Raw genomic sequence first — 16,809 nt, forward strand, 5'->3', positions numbered from 1 at the left:
AAAACCGGCAAGATCGAGGGTCCTCCTCCAGGGGCTCTTGCTAGAGGGAGTGACCCTAAGCCTTCTTCCCACAAACTATCTTGTGGTCGAACCGATCCTGCTGAGGGGGCAACGAAGCAGGTAAAGGGGCCCCAAGTGTTCAAGTACCGGCACTGCTGAGGTGCCCTCCGAGACAGCTAATTCTTCAGCAGAATCAAAAGCGCTCTAGATCTGCTAGTACCAGCTCTGCCGAGGTTCCCTGTCACAAGGCTAAGATGGATAAAAAAGCCCCTGAAATCCCTGTGGTGACTGGCCTCACTGAAAACTGTGACACAGATCACCTCAGGCAGTGACAAAATGGCAGTTCAACCCACGCGATCTGAGGCGGCCATTTTGACAAGCTCGTTCACACCAACATTCTCAGCGGCTGGTGCAGAGGGGCCTATTTCTGGGGCCGAGCAGCATTTTCCACGGAATGTGGACAATAGGAATCCTTTCTGCCCTCCAATGGATTGGTATGCTCGGTTTCTGCTGCCACACATTGTCTTGCTTCTTCCTGTGTCCGCTCCCTTAATTTGTGGATCAAGTTGGTGGAGGGCCATCCTGGCAAGCAGCCTCTTTACAATCATGGGGTATGCCCCTCCAGAGCGGCCTCTACCCACTCCTGTGCCTAGACCTTCTTCTGAGGATGTGTTCTTTGGCAAATTCCAGTAACTCGGCCTCGAGATCTCCGACCAACTCTTGAAGATGTGCTCACACCTAAACAGGGTGTCCCTTAACTTCCGCTATCGAGTCATGTTAAATTACTGAACAGATTGTATTACACTACCTGGAAAATGTCCACGTTCACCCGTAACACTATACGCACCTGTGCCTGCTGTGGGGCAGAGGGTGCAGACCACCTGCACATGCCCCATTTTGGAAAATGTTTCGGATGGGATCTTGAAGGCCCTCGCTGATATCACTGGTACGGAGATTGATCCAAGCCAGCTGGGAATTTTGTTTGGTATCTGAGAACCGATGACACCAGATGGATGGCCAAATTCCTAAACATAGTTGTATGGTGGCTAGGAAATGTGTGCTTCAGTGCTGGAAGAGCCCCTCCCCCCAACCTTTCAGAGATGGCTTAACGCACTCACCTGGTCCCAGACATGCAAAGAAGTATACCTTACCATGCTTCCGGTGCACTCTCGCCCCAAGAACATTTGGTCTGCTTTCAACAGTTACCTTATCAATCAATCTAGCCGACAGTGCGTCCGGAATGGACTCACCTGGGATCTCGCAGGGGTGACCTTGAATGCATTGTATCCTATGATTGACTGTTTACTCCTCCTGTTGCGCTAATTTCCTTATGTGTACTGTGTCCTGTTAGCAGATTGTCTATATGTCATGCTTTGACGTGTGTTTGTTGTAACCTCTGCCAATAAATAAAAAAAAAAATATTCCTGGCCCTTATGCACTTTGACCCGATGAAGGCATACTTTAAGGATCTATTCAAAGAAATGTATCTTAAGCCTCTCAAGCCACAGCCTGCTCCTACTATCCCTCGGCAGGTTTCGTTAGTGCCGCCCCCTCCTCTTCTGGTGGGGCCCCCTCCTCCACTGCCTCCACTTTCACCAGTGCTTAAGACGCTGGTTGCGCAGACAAGTATGCACACGGGGGTCTCGGGTACCACGTGCTGCAGATCAATTTTCTGTTCCCGCCACAACTGACGACCAAGCAGATCAGGATACCGAGGGCCCAACCCACTCTGTTGGAGCCTTTCATGACCGGGTCGTGGATATGATGGCGTTGCTGGATATTTCCGATACCTGAGCCTCTGGCTCCACAAGAAGGTGTACTTTCAGGAGCCTTAACTCGTATGACACAGGAGGGCCTGAAGCCTGCAAGGTCTGGGAAAAACCTCACTCAGGGCAGCAAGTAATTAGGAAAATTGATGCTTGTTACAAGCTACACTTGTCGGAAGACATACCCTTGACTGCATGTCCACTCCCCTCCTCAACGGTGGTGGCAGCAGCTGCGCTCCAGTCTAAGCCATCCTCAAAATCCTCTACAGCTGCCTTTCAAGTTCTGTCCAAAGAGGACAAACATCTTGACGCCATTGGGGGAAAAAAGTATTTCCCCATTCCCGTCTTCAGCTGCGCCAGGCCAATACCCAAGTCATCCTTGCAGCAGCAAATTTCACGCTGTGGAAGGAGCTTTCTGAATTTCAGGAATGTATCCCTCAGGACAGGCTGGAAGATTTTTGCTCACGGCCTTATGGTGGGAGTAGACATCTCCCACCAGGGGTGATTGCATGCTACAAAGTTCTCGAAGGAGGTTCAGGACAAGGTTCTTTATCTTCCCTTCGAAGGTAAAGAGCTGTTCCATTCCTCCACCGATGAGGAACTCAATAACACAAAGGCAAGCATGCAAACTGCTAAATCTTTGTCGGTCCTAGCCAAACCCCCAGCTAAAGTGGCCTACACGCAGAGGTCGGGGACCCAGACAAAGTCCTTCTCAGGTTTCAGAGGGCTCCAGAAGCATCGAGCACGCCAGGCAGAAAGTTCCTCTGGTGCACCTCGTCGCAAGCAGCAAAGGCAAAGTGGGCGGTTTTTCTCTCGGTCATCAGCCTCCTCTTCGGCAACAGGTGGTCTTGCTGATGAAAAACCATCCAAATGATTTTTTCCATCGGTCACACAAGACTCCGGTGGGTGGACGTACATTGTCTCATCTGGAGGCGTGGCAGACCATCAAAGACGACCAATGGGTTTTGTCTGTTACCCGGGCGGGCTTCCGCTTGCCCCTCGCTCATACCCGACCCCCCTCTTCAGTAGACTGGGTCTCCGTCCATCAGAGCCGAGGTACGGAAACCTCTGGACCTCAGAGTGGTAGAACCTGTTCCCTTGCGGTAGAAAGGGAGGGCTTTTGCTCCCGTCACTTTAGAGTGCCCAACCAGGCTGGCCTGCGCACTATCCTCGACCGCTCAAACTTTAATCTTTTCCTACCCCAGAAGAAATTCTAGATCACGCCCAGTCCTATAAGGTTCTCTCTCCGGAAGGGTGATTGGCTCAGTGTGGTAGATCTTCAGGACGCTTACATGCATATCCTGATCTGGGGCCCACATTGGAAATACTTTCATTTTTTGCGGGAACGGAACACTTCCAGTATTGAGTGCTGCCGTTTGGTCTCACCTTTGCACTGCCTGTCTTTCTAAGATGACGATCATCGCAGCATTACTCAGACTGCAGGGAGTTCATGTCTATCCATATTTGGACGATTGGCTTCTACGAAGTGCTACAACGGCCAATCTTCAGTCACTCCTCCAGCTCCTGTTCCAACTGGGGCTGTCGGTGAACTGGCGGAAATAGTCTGACAGTTAGTCAAGACCTGATTATTTGAGGTTTCCGTTGGGATACTGTCAGTGCTAAGTGTTCCAAACGGAGGACAGAATTGCGGATTCATCAGCCATGTGCCACCTTTTCCTGAAGTCCATGTCGGTCTGTTGGTTCCAGAGACATCTTGGCCTGATGGCTTCATGCGTGTTAGCCCTACCTCTTGCGAGACTGAAAATGAGACGCACACAGCTAGTGCTTCGGGGCTGATGGTCCCAAGCCGTGGATCCAGAATCCAAAATGATTCCGATTCCATCTTCCTGACGGCGGACCTTCAATAGTGGTCATTCTCCAGCAACCTCAGTGGGAACCTCCTTCCAGGAGCCCTGCCCACAGGTTACGGTTACAACAGACTCCTCCCTTTTAGGGTGGGGTGCAATGTTGCCACCTTGAGGTGTGCGATCTGTGGATGCCCAGGACAGAATGTCTCATATCGATTACCTAGATCTCCTGGCAGTTTTTCTGGCATTGAAAGCTTTCCAGCCCTCTGTCATAAACAAAGTGTTGCAAATTCACACTGACAATTCTGTAGCTATGTTCCACATCAAAAAGCAGGAGGGCACCAGGGCTCCTCCTCTGGTGGATCTAACTATCCAGATTTGGAATTGGGCAGACCAGCACAATGTCTGGCTACAGGCGGTGCACATTCCGGGTCAGATTAATGTTGCGGCAGATTCCCTGAGCCACCAGTCTGTGGCGAATTACGAGTGGGAAATGAACAGCAATGTTCTTACCAAGCTTTTCCAGCAATGGGGTTCTTAAACCGTGGATCTCTTTGCGACGCCAACAAACAGGAAACTACCACTTTATGCTTCCAGAGATGGCCTTGCAGCGTCTACCTTGGGGGATGCCTTTGAGATTCCTTGAGACAACATGAAGGGCTATGCCTTTCTGCCTTTGCTGTTGATTCATCGGTCACTTTGGAAACTCAGGAGTGCCTCCAACTGCACTCTCCTCTTTATAGCTCCTTGGTGGCCAGCCAGCTTTCTGGTTTTCAGAGCTGTAGCACCTATCGATATGCAACCCGATCAGGTTGACTCAGATTTCCAACCTCCTTCACCAGAGCAATCACCAGGTGTGGCACCCCGCCCCACAATCCTTCAGCTTGGCGGCCTGGTTCCTGAGTTCAAGTCCTTGGCGCAGTTTAACCTTTCAGAGGATAATGTGCGCATAATTCAAGCGGCACGTAAGCCTTCTATGAGGGCTCAGTACAAAATTAAATGGCTTTGTGTTTTGTCATTGGTGTCTAGCTAAACAGCTTGATCCTCAACAGGATTCTGTTGACTGTCCTGTCTTTTATATCGGACCTTGCACCCTATGGAATTCACGTTTATCATGCAGAACATATCGATCAGTCATTGCAGCTTATCTGTCTACAGACGGTTGCTCTTTTTCACTGGCAAACCCAGTAATCAAGAGGCACTTTGCAGGTCTTCTACAGCTCTTTCCGCCGGTCAGGCCTCCACACCCGAAATGGCATCTGAACGTGGTCCTCGCTGCTTTGCGTCACAAGCCATTTGAACCTATGGCCACTACCAAGCTCAAGTTCCTTTCTTGGAAAGTGGCCTTCTTGATTGCGGTAACATCTGCGAGACGAAAAAGTGAGCTTCAAGCTCTCTCTCTCGAACATCCGTTCCTAACTTTCCACAAGCATTAGGTTGTGCTTCACATTCATCCTTCTTCCACAAATTGTCTTGGAGTTCCACATGAATCAATCGATATCCTTACCCGTTTTCTTTCCAAATCCAGTCTCGGATGCAGAGAGGGTTCTACATAACCTAGACGACAGACAAGCTCCCAAAAGAGAAACCGACTTTGAAAGTATCTGTCTCAAGCTGGATCCCTTCATGCATCTCAGAGGCTTAAACAATTCAAGGCCTTCAGCCCCAAAGGGCCTTCATGCACATTTGGTCCATGGCAAAGCGGCCGCTGTTGCCTTCCAGAAATGTCCCTTGGACGTCCATAGCCAAGGATGCTACGTAGGCTTCCCCTTTGAATTTTTGCAGACACTATTGTCTTGATCTGAGTTCCCGGGCTGATGCCCAGTTTGGCCAGGCAACTCTAAACAATCTGTTCCAACAAGGGAAATTTCCATCCTCCTGTTTCTTTGGTCAGTGCTTGGGAATCTCCCAGAAGTATGGAGGAAAGGGAACGGGACGTAGTAGTATAAGTTACTCACCGTAGTGACTACCTTACTCCTAGTCCTTAGTCCCCTTTACTCCATACGTCCACCCGCCTTCCCTTCAAAAAGCCAACTTGGCCCTGCCCCCTTGTCACTCTCCGGTGTTTGTGTCCCTCCTGTAGCCCTCTTTTATTGGCACACATCTCCCTCCTGCAGTGCAGTGGTATTCTTGTCTGCAGTTTGGATAGTGTTGGAGATGCAAGACTTGCATTTGGCCATCCGGTTCCCACTTGCAGTGTTTTCTGCTGCTGCCGAATGGGTTTCTGGAACCAGTAGTTCTGTAAGAAATGAAGAAAACGTTCACCAGACAAGAGGCTGGAAGGCATGGTACGACAGACTGTGATGCTACTATTACAAGTACACTAAGCACGTTCAGGGACTGAGGTCTCCCAACTCCCTCAACCCGCCTTTGGGTTTGGATCGACTCAGGCATGTGCCCTGGTAGCTCACCTATCCCAGGTTGGTGGGAAGAAGAGGGTCAAGCACTTTCCTCATACTTCTGTGGCATTACTCTGCAGGACATACATTTTGTCACAAACTGACCAATATCATGAAATCTCAGTCGTTTAAGTTTAATGATAGATTAAGGATGGTCTTCACATCACACTAGATTCCTACCTTACAAAGCTTCCTTTATGGCATCTGTCTTTGCCTCCACTTTCTCTCCACTTCCTTCTCCTGGGATTGACTCCCATCCTGATACAATTCCAACCTTCACCTTTCTATCTCTAGCACATTGGACATCATTGCCGCTGTCATGAGGATCCGCATGAAGCCTGCCAAAAAATCAAACTCTTGGTATGACTCCGATCTGGCTGCTCTGAAACGCATGTGCAGAGCAGATGAATGAAAAAAGGGACCTTTGGGTATACCTTGACAAACTGGCCTGCCACCCACTCCAAAGGCAATACAGACTCTCCATCCTCTCTAAAAACAGGGTCTATCTTCAAGCCAGCCTCTGCGGCCTCTAACAACACAGCCAAACTATTCAAAATCTGCAAGGAGCTGGCCACTCCTACTGCAGTATCTTCCTCTTCTACTCCTACCCAGGCCCCTTGGCTCGGCCCTGGCCTCTCATTTCACTACTAAAACCCAGGACACCCTGTCCTCGCTCTCCTCTTCTCCCCTCCCATCCTCTACCTCTCTCAGGCCTTCCTTGGCTGCCCCCTCTCCTCCCTCTCTCCTGTCACACCTGATGAGGTTTCCAGACTAGTCTGGTCTATGAAAGTCAAATCCAAACAGGCGACCCACCCCCCCGCCGCTCCAGAACCATTAAGGACAACATTGGTTCACTCGCTCCAGCCTTTGCCGATCTCTGCAAACACTCTTTCACTACTGGAGTTTCCCCCTCTCCTCTCAAGCACTCCCTTGTGCACCCCCTTCCAAAAAAGCCTTCTGCCGACCACTCCATTCCGATAAACTATTGCCCAATCGCCATCACTCCTTTCCTGGGCAAACTCCTGGAGAAGTTGGCTATCTCCCAGCTTACCCTCCACACTGAAGCGGTTGGTTATCTCTATGACCATCAGTCTGGCTTCAGATCAGCCAGACGCACTGAAACTGTTCCCCTGAACACCTGTGAAGATCTGCTATCTAGCGTTGACTCTAACTCTCCCTCTGTCCTCATTCTCCTTGACCTTTCCTCTGCTTTCGACATGGTGAACCACAACATCCTGATCTCTCAACTCTGCAATACCTTGGGCAACACGGATCAGGCTCTGCCATGGCTGTACTCTTTCCTCTTAGACCGTCTTCCCAGATTCAACTTGGGTCTTTCCTGTCCTCCACCACACTCTCCACATGTAGTGTTCCCCAGGGCTATAACCTCTCCCCCTGGTTTTTCAATGTCTATCTGGCCCCTTTGGCCATCCTGATCTCTACCTTTTCTTCTAACTTTCAGTGTTATGCGGATGACACGCAGCTCTCTTTCAGGCTACCGTCGACCGCCTCCTCGCACATCCTAGACTGTCTTTCCGCTATTCAGGCATGGTGCGCCACTAATGATCTCTCCCTGAATACCAGTAAAACAGAGACCCTTCTCATTGTGACTCCTGGTCCTGCTTTTCCCCTCTCTCTCTGGCTGGCCCTCCCTGGGCCCTCTGCCCTCACCCTCTTGTCAGGCAAAAAACCTTGGGGTTATTTTCGACTCCACTCTCTCTCCACACATCAAACTTGCCAGAAAGTCCCACTTCCAGCTGCACCTCCTTAGAGGTATTCTTCCTTTTCTCACTTTCCCCAAGAAGCTCACTGTCTCCAGAGCCCCAGTTCTCTCTAGACTGGATTACTGCAACAGTCTCTTTCTCAATCTATCTAACTCTACCCTTCGCCCTCTACAACTCACCCAGAACAGGATCACGAGACTTATCCTCAAGCCCAAGGACCACATCTCTCCGGCTCAAAAATCCCTCTACTGGTGTCCGGTGGCTGCAAGGATCAAGTTCAAGATACTGTATCGTCCACAAGGCTTTCTGGGGCCAGGGCCACCATCTCCAACGCTCTCTTCCTAAGTACCTTCCTACTAGAGCCCTCCCCTGGTCTACTTTCAATTCTCTGCGGGTATGTCGCTTCTCCAAGCAGAGACTTGGCAGTAGATCTTTCCTCTGCAGGTGCCTCCCACTGGAACTGCCTCTCTGCACCTTGAGCTGGATCGCCTTAAGTTTTGGAAGCTCCTCAAGACTGTTAGGCAGAAACCTGTGCAGTTCCCTTTGGGAACACTGCAAAAGATTTAGGACTACAGGTGTTAGCAGTAAACCCACTTGGTAGCAGTCTGTACCACCCAGATTTACCTGGTAGCTGTGGCTGAGCTGTCAGACTTCCCTCAAGAAGAGTCAGGCAGTATGCAAAGTATACACAATAGGCACTCAGACACAATAGCACAAGCAAACACTGACCAGAGCTTTGGTATCAAGGTATATAATTATGTATTTAAAAACATACTGATTGAAACACTCCAGCACTATTATTGTAAATCACTCTCAACACAATTACTATTATTATATATACATCCCTTATTCCTTATCAGACAAGTCTTAGTTAACACCACTTATTTCCAGACAGAGGTGAGCGCTTAACTATAGATGGCACTCCAATAAGTTAACAAAAAAGGGAGGGAAAAAAACAGGATGTAGGAACATACACCACACTATTACTTAGGAACTCTTAACCAAGGCAGGAAAGTCAAAAGTTACTTGTAAGCCGAAGTCCATAGGCCGGGCCAACTCTTGGAGAGAGCAGGGCACAAATGCACCCAAGATCACAAAATGACAACAGGCTTAAAAAGTCTTGCAGGTAGTTCAGAAAGGTTTTAGTTAAGCTCAGAAAAGTTTAGCCAGGGTGTCCCAGGCTAACCCAGGTTCGAAAGCCGGGGGCTAAATCTACCCCGTACAGTCGGTTGCAAGGGAAGCCAGGCGGAACACGGTACCTTATGTGGAAAGGATCCTCCAGCGGGGGCAGTTGTTCCTGGCAGCAGGTGCAAGTTGCAGCGTCGTCCAGAAGAAGAGAAGATCTCGACGTGGAGGAAAGATGAAGGTCGTTGCACTGCCAGGGAAGAAACCTTCCACAGAGTTTTCTGGTTAAAGGTACTACCCTTTGATTCACGGTAGTGGTAAAACGTGGTATCCCGGTTGCCGGGGTGCTTGGCACAGGCAAGGCGGCCACAAGATGCTCCAGGAAGCGAAAAAGGAAGCAGACTGGTTATCCCCACCAGTCGAAGGAAGAAGACTCTCCGGGCTGGAGATCTCCTCTGTCATTGGGAAAAGTGGTGAGACGGTTCAGCAGGGCTCCACCGGTGGTGTCGTCGTGGCAGGTCGGCTCAGCTTCTCCCTCGTCGGATTCTTAGGTCCTGTGGCGACTTCTAAAGTTCTAGTCCCCAAAGCCCTGCTTTTATGCAGAAAACCCCCATTCGCTCAGCCTAGCTGTCACTCAAACATGCTAAGTGGTGAGCCGGCTGGCTCACCACTTGTGCCAATCAGGACGGAGTGCGACTTGAGTTGCCTAGGCAACTCAGTCCAGGGTGCCTAAATCCCCCTCCTAAGTACCCCAGACAGAGTGGCACCACTTTGGAGGACTTCTGTGGAGAAGCCCGCCAAAAAAGTGGAAAAAAGGGCTCAACTTGGGTTGGAGTCACAGAAGCGAACACAAACGCCATTTTAGAACCTAGTTCTGGCAAAAAATACCAACCGGAGAATTAATATTAAATAAATAAACCGGCGGTATGTTCGAGGCTATAGGAATTAAATAATTAAAGTTGGTAGCCTCGAACAATGGGAAATCCAATAGAGATATATTTGCGGTCGAATATAAAAAGTACTATCCACTGCCACCCGCCAAAACTCGATCAGGGGGGACGGAGACGTGCCCCCTCGACTAACAGACCCCGCGGCAATCGAATTGCCCCGGCCAGTACATCCACAATATGATGGTTTGTACTGGTTCTGTTCAGAATTTGAGACTAGTAAAGTCAATGGTGACTTTACATGCCCTTTGAGACAGTAGTCAGTCCCAGGGTATGGAGTCTTTATTGGGGGGTCACTATGACACTCCTGTGTTACTGCACTGAGGGTGCTGTGTAACACACATCACAAAAACACATGAAGCCCTATGGAGTAAAAGACCCCATAGCCCATTAAACACATCTAGAGTCAAAGAAACACACTCAAATCAAGCCCAAGAGTGAGGGTAAAAGTGTCTCACTCTTGGCAGGAGACAAAAATAAACCCCACAAATTCAGCAAAGCTGCTGGGGGACTCGACTCACTAGGTTAGGAAATTCAGCCTAAACAGAGAATTCTCCCTAACAAAGACCTTCCTTTTCTCCTCTTCCTTCTCATCTTCCTTCGCTCTGCCTCGCCTCTGCTAACCTTTCCCTTCCTCCTGCACTTCTATGCTGACTGGCTGCTTGGTGTTCCTCCGAGTCTTACAGGACACCAGCCGCCCCCTGTCCAGTAGTCCCACTGCACTTGCCTGTTGGCCTTCCTGCACTGCCGCCTGACCTACCTTGCACTACCTGGGTGTGACTCTCTTGGGAGGCCAAGCCCTCCTTGCACTTCACTTAGGGCCCTGTTGCTCAGGATGCACCCCAGCCCACTGCCCGTCCCCCGTACCCTTCCCCTGCACTCCCTGGCTGCGCACCTGCACGATCTAAATGATACTAGGCCTAGTAAGATAGTTGTCTTGTTTTCTCTTGTCCCCCTGCATGGTTGCACCTTGAAACACTGGTGTATAGGCACATTATAAATAACATATCAATCAATCGTTGGGACCCCTGTCTGCTTGGTAATAGGCAATAAGAAATAAATGCATTGTGAAGGTCTCCTTAGTCTCATCAAATTAGGATACAGAACTGTTGTCTGAAAAGAAGTGGGATATCTCTTCAAAGATTTGAGAACTGTAAGGGTATCAAGCTTGAATCTCCATGGTGGGGATTTCTGGTGGATCAGGCCCAATGAATGTTCAACCACAACAGGAGGCTAGCCATAAACTATTCTGTTGGAAGAATCATGCATTCCTGAGTTGTGTATACATTTGTCAACTTGCAACCCATGCCATACATCCTTCAATTCAAAGCTTTCCATATATTGAAACAGTGCCATGGCTGATTGTTTTTTTTTGTTGTTATTGAAAACTTTATTTATATTTTCCAACAAAACATGTAACAGGACCGACAACAGGTAATCATTTTCAAAAGTCTTAACACTCATATTTACAAAATGTACATAACCATCAGTGAGTTAAATGAGTAATCCCTAAAATAAAGTATAATTATCTAATAAGTATGTTAACAAAAATATCAACATCCTATTATCAACCCTCTATACACAACTAGCAAGTTTGTAACAGATTTAAAATCAAGAAAGAGGAAGAAAACATAAGAGAAAAAAAGAACAAAACACAAGTAACAATAAACTACCCCACATAAAACACACACATCCCACACCCAGCATGCCTTATATTCATCCTGACCCTCATGAGCATCTAAATATCAAACGCCATTCATCAAACTCACATCTATGCACCATACAAATCATTTAAAGGCGGCCAGATAGCCAAATAAACCGCTTCCTGGTTTCTCCAGTAATACATATATTTTTTTTAATCTGATAACTGAATGTCATTAATCCAATCTTCCACCTGCGGCTTTTTCCTAGTTTTCCACAATCACTGCCACCATTAAAGCTTTTTTAATCCATACCTATACCTTCTAGCAGCCACACGTCTACCTCTCTCTGATAAAAGGATTGTTGTCAAGGGTGTTCTCGGGAGGTTTATTGACAGTACTGTATCTAACCTATCTAACACATCCCCCCCATAAATGCATTGATCTCTAACAATTCCACGTCATATGAACCATAGTCCCCCTCTTTCCCACACCCCCAGCATACCTCATTATACAGAAGACTAAATCCATGCATACATACAGGTGTCCAATACAGACCACCCAGAATTTTCTGATGAACTAGGTGTAAATTAAAATCCAATTTACTCCTATAACACGTCTGTATTATTTTCCCCATTCATCCTCAGAGATTGGACATTGCAACTAATTTTCCCATTTTTCTTTCTTTCCCATGGCTTAACAATAGTATCTTCTGAAGGCATTAGGTTGATGTAAGTTGATACTGCGCGTGGAAACGATTTCAGCACTTTACAATAAGACTGGTTCAGTCCCTAGTGAACCTGACAACATTCCTAGCCTTTGACAAAGTATTATAAGTTTGTTATACCTATCCAATTCCCTCTTCTCCAAACCAAACTTCCTCTGTAATTCAAAAAAAGAAACTACGTCCATCCTGTATACTGTCCTCTACCCTCAAAATACCTTCAACAATCCAACTATTCCATACTAGCCAAGCGCAGGATTGCCATGGGCTGGAAAGCTAATAACAGACCGAGGGTGGAATTGTGGTGGCACGACCTTCAGAAATGGGTGGAAGCTGAGACTGTGGTGTGGAGCAAAGCCGTTAACGGGGATGGGGGAGGGACGACCTAGGAGAGACATTGATGGCATGGAGGCATTTAGTGACTTCTCTGTTTGAGTCGGCTCAGACTGGCGATGGAGTAGATGACTCCTCGACAGGTGTAGTAGAGAGTACACCCTTAGTGGAGATTACAGAGAATGACGGAATGGAGTAAAGGGAGGGGGGGAGATGGGGGAAGTGTTGGAAGTCCTATTATTGTTGCATTTATGACTATTGTTTGTTTGGTTATTTGGTTGTTTATGTTGTAAAAATCAATAAAAACTATTTTTTTAAAAAAACAATAAAAAACAATCCAACTATTCCAATATAGAGTTTTGTTTGCCCTCTGAAGACTAGGATTTCCCCAAATTGAAGCCTGGAATGCAAATAAATATTTTTATCATTATCCGTCAACCAAGAAATTAGTCATACGTGTAGCATTTATAGTTTGCAATCTAACTCGTCTTGATTAAATTCTTTCCATTGAGTAAATAATGTCTAATTCCAATGGGCGAAATACATCCCTCTCAGTTGTAGCCAAATTGGTTCATAATTATCTGTGAGTAACATATAATAAGCAGCCTTTTTTAAGATAAAGCCCCTATGATACTTAACAAGATCCGGGTACCTGAATCCACCCTCCTGTATTTTATGCAACCTAATATATTTAGGATGTTTTTCTTTCCCCTTCTCACCTCATAAAAATCTCTGAAATGTATTATCAATCTTTTTTAATAGTTTCTTAGTAAAAGGCAAGGGAAGTGATTGGATTAAATACAATACTTTTGGCTGATTGTGAAAGAGTAGGTAGAGTTACTGACAAACTGGCCAGTGGGGATGCCTATTCTGTGAAAATGCCCAAGTCCAATCCTATACATTTTTTACATTTGGAGATTAAGTGATGAAAAATTCAGGGGAAGCTTAGTTTCAGGTGTGGGGATTGATGACTGTCAGCCACAAAAAACAAGAACATGATTGTCGCGGTCGAAATAGCTTTAGTAATGAGACATTTTACAGGGTTTTATACTGGCATTACAGCCTACCATATATTATATATCTATAAAAAAGCAACGTTTTATGCTTCCATGGAATATCACATTCAGGGCTCTGACTGGACAGAGAAAATGTAGTTTGTCATCCACTCGCAAGCCCCAACTTTGGGTTAAGAGATCCCATTATGGGGATCCAAGATGGTGGCCGGCAGAGAAGTATGCACTTAAAGTCTCTCCTTGCCATGCCGCACCAATTTAGCAAATTAATAAAGCATCACGGGTGAGTTAACACACAAAACTGAGCATTTTGGACCCCAGGTGGGGAGCGATTCCAGAGTTCAACGCAGACCTGCCCTCGTCCCCTGTGGAGGGAGAAAACAGGATCACGGAGCACTGTGGCACCAAGAATCTAACGGCTCCGGATCACTTCCTTGCACTGCATTGCGGAGCGCCTGGCTTGCACTGGCCTGTGCTGCGTTGGAGTCACTGGAGCAGCGCAATGCCAAACACCGAAGAGACCCGCCAAGTGTGGCGAATGCAGCCCATTGGGACGGTCCATACCGTGGGGCGGTGCACCCAGCTGCAGAAGAGGATTCAGAATGAAGGGGGAGCTGCTCCCGCCCAGCACCGCTAGTGCACAGCCAACAGGAAGCAGAGCGCCCAACATACCAACGCAGCCATCGGGCCCCAGGTCGGAGAGCCCCGAGACACACCCAGACTCCCTGGTGGGGGGTCACGCCCCCCTCCAGGAGTGTCCCGAACACCATCACCCATCACGGGGCATTGGTCTGAGGAACAAGCAGCCGGTCGGGCAAAACTGGTAATCCGGGGGTGAAAGGTAAGTGCAAACCCTGGACCCCTCCACCCCCCTCAGCAGGGAAGCGCCAGCCCTGCAAACCCAGCCACACAGCATCATACGGGGAGCGGCAGATCCAGCAAGCTCAGTCCTGGCTGGAGCAAGGCCTTAGTGGGGGAAGGAGAGTTCACGCTACCCAATAGCCGCAACCCCACAATACCCCTGACTCCCCACACACTATAACCATTTGGCACTAGGGGTCTCCGCAGGCACACGAGCCCCCTCCCTGACGCGGCAGAACAGAGGTTTGGGGGAGGGGAACCAGCAACAAATAAGGGTCATATAACCTCCTAAGGCATCGGTACAGCCTCCGAATAAAGGGACCCCAAGCTGACACTGAGGACCAAGCGACTAGGGGCAGCAGCCCCAGAGCCTAACATCAAAGGTCTCCACGACCGGAGGAACAGGCCATAGCGGATACCGCCCAGGTCCCTTTGAAGCAGGCCAGAAGAGGCTAACCCCACAAACAGGAAGTGCAAGGAGAACTAACAACTTGGAATGCTAACAGAAAGAAAAAGGGCAAGCCCTCCGGCTCGGCGGACACAAACCTACGGGCCCCAACCCGCAAGGAAAAGAAGGAAGGGGACTCAACGAGGCCCGGAAAACGGCCGGGATCACGAATAAACGCAACCAACGTCCGAGAAAAACAAACGGGGCGCATCAGAACCCCGACAGCTCTCCACAGAAGGCCGCGACACGGCAGCCAAGGGAGGAATTCACTCCAGCCACGGGCTTTGATGTCCAGATCCAGATCAAAAGCATCAACCCAGTCCCCGTTCAAAGAAGGCAAAATAAGAATCTTAAACAAATATGGAGCATGGCCAACTATGAAACGACGAAAGGAGACAAGGTCACGAAAGACACCCGTGCTCCAGAGGGGGAAAAGATGGGGGATGAATTCATGACCAAACTCGATATGCAGAGCTGCTTCAAGGAGCTTCAGAACCAATTCCTGACATCCGTCCAGGAACAGTTCAACTCCTTAAGGGAGGACATGAAGCAATCTCTTAAAGAAGTAAAAATAGACATTGCTAAGTTAGAGGCGAGCGAACGGACTCAGTAGAAAGAGCGGTTCAGCGTATCGAAGATGATGCCCAGAAAACGGATGACACCCTGGAACTTCTCGCATGAGCCGCCAACAATCTCAAGCTTCAATGTGAAGATTTAGAAAACAGATTGAGACTCTCCTACATAAGAATTAAAAACATGCCGGAAACGATAGAAGAGAAAGACCTGCGAACAACGGTACTCCAGCTATTTACAGAAGTTCTGAACGACGAAGCCGAGCCCCAAATAGGCATTGATGGGCTCTACAGAGTGGGGCCAAAGCGAACACCTGGCCCAGGGTTGAGACCCAGGGACGTGCTGGTGGCCGTAACATACTACACTCAGAAGGAGCTAATTTTGATGAGGGCAAGACTTGCAACCCCTATGAGGATAAACGGCCAAGAGGTCCAACTCTATCTGGATCTGGCACAATCGACTCTTCAGAAGAGGAGACAAATGGGCCCAGTGGTCCGCCATCTGACCACGAAGCAAATGAAATATAAATGGACCTTCCCGTTCGGCCTCCTCTTCACATGGGAGGGCGCCCAGCATCGGATCTCTACTTGCGAAGAGGGTGAACAGATTCTAGGCTTGTCACAAGACCCAGGGGATGCCCAGCGTCGGCCACGGGAAAACTTGAGAGGCCTGAATAAACGGGAAGGCTGGAATACAATAGAGAAAAAAAATAGGGTCCAGAGAAGACAATGAATGCGACCCCGCTCCATCATTATCAAGGGGGACAGAAGGATCTGCACAGGGGAAGAAATGGCTCACTTTCACGAAAGAGATGCTCTAAAGAGGAATCCACCCGGGACTCAATGAAGCAGGCCCGGACGAGAGGGGCCACATCACTAGAATCCAGTTGGACAAAGGTAAATGCAGGGTTTAGGACTCCCTGTGAAATTCACCCGAGTAAACAGAGGGTCAGGAGCAACGTGCCTCGTGCCCTAGCAACCCTAGGTCCCTGGGCCCTCCTCGGGTCAGTTGATGGTTGGTTGAGGAAGTTGAATTTGTTGGGGAGAGGGGGGGCAGGAAAGGGGAGGGGAACTGAAAGCAGGAATGGAAGAAGGCTCTCTGTAACTTAACCTTGTATTGAGAGATAAGAAGATATGGGGAAGCTGAACATTCTAACACTTAACGTGAGAGGCCTAAATACCCATGTCAAAAGAAAGAAAGTAGAGAACCAGTTGAAAAGGGAAAAGGGAGATATAATTTTATTGCAGGAAATGCACATCAGAGCCCAGGACAAATCGAAATTCCACAAAGGGTCTATAAACAAGTACTGCAATCCAACGCCCCAGTGAAAAAGGCAGGAGTATTTATTGCGTTCCGAGATGCTCAGATAAGGACCACCATGGCAGATAAACAGGGGTGATACATATTTGCCGAAGCCATAATCGAAGGAGCTAACTTCACAATAGCCT

The 16,809-nt window shown here is 48.3% G+C and overlaps 1 protein-coding gene across 2 annotated transcripts in view; it reads left to right on the forward strand.

Annotated features, from left to right (window-relative positions):
• CEP76 (centrosomal protein 76) overlaps positions 1-16,809 on the forward strand; it is a 616,847-nt gene that overhangs the window by 503,750 nt on the left and 96,288 nt on the right. The gene's annotated exons all lie outside the window — the stretch shown is intronic.

The sequence above is a fragment of the Ambystoma mexicanum genome, chromosome 5q (assembly GCF_040938575.1).
Source record: "Ambystoma mexicanum isolate Mex_15411 chromosome 5q, UKY_AmexF1_1, whole genome shotgun sequence".
Classification (NCBI taxonomy): Eukaryota; Metazoa; Chordata; class Amphibia; order Caudata; family Ambystomatidae; genus Ambystoma; species Ambystoma mexicanum.